Here is a 2633-nt window from a genome sequence, read left to right on the forward strand (position 1 = left end):
GTGAGTGAAGGAATTTATAGAGTATGGTCTGGGGAGGCCTTTGCATGTTGGATGATGACCATAACAGGACTAGAGTGTGCCCATTGAATTTATTAAAAGTGAAATCAATAATCAAAGTACCAGAAAAACAGAGAAAAATTGCCACAAAAATGAAGTGAGAAAGGGGTTTATCTCATCTACTATCCAGCCATATAAAAACCAATTGGTCAAGTATATAGAGAATAGGCACAGGAAAAACAAGTCTTCTACTGCTTGATGTTAAAAATACTAAAATTTATGATACTTTGTATATTTCCTTTTGTGAATAATTAGTTTGTCTTTCATCAATTTTCACTTGGAGTATTCAATCTGTAAGGTGTTTTACACCATAAATTTATCACTACTTTTTCCTTTTGGATAAATTTATTTATTTTTTGTTTTATTATTTTTGCTTAGCCTGAAGGGAGTAATTGAGGTTGGAAAGCTGCCAGAATCAAGGATGCTTTTTCTCCTTCACAGTCCATCAGGGACCATGTGAGCTTATTAGATCTTTTCCCCTCCTTGTGTCCAATTCCTTCCTCTATCCCTTTATGTTTATTGAACAGATTGTTTATGTTTCTTTAAATACAGGGCATAAAATGGACATTCCTTTATGGGGCCCAAAGTTTACTTGCCCATGGGACGCTTATGATAGTAAGATACTTGATCAGGACACCTTGAGTTGTGTCCTCTCATCACTTAATCAGTGAGGGAGGGAGGGAGAAAGACATAGAAATAACACAGATGAGGAGGCCTAGGTCTTCTGTGATGTCTGTGTGTATGTATGTGTGTGTGTGTGTGTGAAAGCCATGTGAGCTGAGAGAAGTCCTTAGAACAGGGGTACCAGGACTCATATTCCAAGGTGACTCATAACACAGGGGTCATAACTCAGTCAAGAGAAGGGACCAAGGAGAGGAACCTTTTCAAGTCACAGGATGCCTTTGGGACGAGATTAACAAAGTGCAAGGTTTGCATGTGTGGATAGGGGACTCATGTCTAGAAGATTCAGCAGCAGATGGCCACCTTGTTCCTCATCATCCTGCGACTCCATCTCATCACTCTCCACCCTGCTCATTCCTCTACACACACCAGCTAGTTTTCAACCTTGATTCTCTAAAACAAACATTTTCCTCAGGACCTTTGCACTGACTCTTCCTTCTGCCAGGCACATGGTGATGTACTTCACAGCTGTGCTGCTGGTTGGTGGTCCTTTTGCTAGCATCCTTTCCTCATACTCTAAGATAGTTTTCTTCAAATATGGAATCTCATCAGCTCAGGGTAGGTATACAGCATTTTTCACCTGTGCATCTCACCTCTTAGTTGTCTCCTTATTTTCTTGTACAAGAGTAGGAGTGTCCCTCAGCTCTGCTGCTACCCACAGCTCACACCCAATTGCACTGTCCTCATTGATGTACACTGTGGCCACACACATACTGAGCCCCTTCATCTGCAATTGGAAGAATAAAGACATAAAGAGGGCTCTGAAGTCATTCTTAGGGATGGCAGCTATAAAGAAAAGTAATTGTCCTTTGCCTGAAGAAGTATCCTTGATTTCACAGCTAAAAGCTTCCAAGCCAGAAATTGCTTGTCTTTGATCAGATGGTAGAAGTAAAACTTACTTCCTCTATTTTTTCCATAAAAGTCTATTTCTTTGCCTTCAACTTCTTTATACAAGTTAAGCAACTCACTTGTTAAGCTTTTAGTCAGTTTTTTTTATATAGACAGTTTAGCCATTTGTACTTTTTTCCTACTTAACAAAGGTTTTTAGCTTTGTATAGAAATATTTGGAAATGGACTGACATCAGCAAAATGGTGGGGTGAGCTCACCCTGGATTCTCTCCCCTCCAAAGTACAACCAAAGAACCAGAACAACTGAATTTCAACCAATAACTCTAATACAGAGACAGTCAGAAACCTACAGCAGCATGGCGATGAAGGACAGAGAGGCTGCTGCCAGCATCGGAGGAGCTGGAACAGAGTAAGAGAGAACTTTGTTCCCTTCCCTAGAGAATGGGATCACTGCCGTGGGTGAGGGAAGGAGCAGGGGAGGGGCCACACGTCCAGGGATCATCCAGGACTCCCACTGCTGGTGCAGTGGAAACCTGCTGATGGGGGAAATCTTCCGCATGCAGGGGCCCCATGAAGTCAGTGCCCCGGGAGACCAGAGACTGAGAGCTGATCGAAATACAGATCAGTGCACAAGAGAAAGTGCCCGTCATCCCCCAACCCGTGCTGCACACCTGCCATCGTGGCTGAAGGCAGAAGCCTCAGAACACGCAGCTCTCGACCCACATCTAGTGGCAACAGGCTGTAACTGCAATCGAATACTACCATCATTTGCAAAAACCACTCCTCTAACATTCAGCAATTTATAAAAGCTCCAGACCAGAAGGAAAACAATAACAACACAGAATTAAGTCCTGAGGACTTGGAAATAGGTAAACTAAGTGAAAATGAGTTCAGAGTAGCTATCGTCAAAAAACTCAATGAGGTAAAGGGAAATATAGAGAAACAAGTCAACGAGTTCTGGAGTTACTTCACAAAAGAAATTGAAACTATAAAAAAGAATCAATCAAAAATACTAGAGATGAAAAATACAACGTATCATATAAAAC

At 41.6% G+C, this 2633-nt stretch overlaps 1 pseudogene; it reads left to right on the top strand.

Annotated features, from left to right (window-relative positions):
• The window catches only part of LOC124244566 (olfactory receptor 7A5-like), a 16800-nt pseudogene extending 15187 nt beyond the window's left edge, over positions 1-1613 (top strand).
• Positions 1614-2633: the final 1020 nt, after the last annotated feature.

This window comes from Equus quagga, chromosome 9 (genome assembly GCF_021613505.1).
Source record: "Equus quagga isolate Etosha38 chromosome 9, UCLA_HA_Equagga_1.0, whole genome shotgun sequence".
Classification (NCBI taxonomy): domain Eukaryota; kingdom Metazoa; phylum Chordata; class Mammalia; order Perissodactyla; family Equidae; genus Equus; species Equus quagga.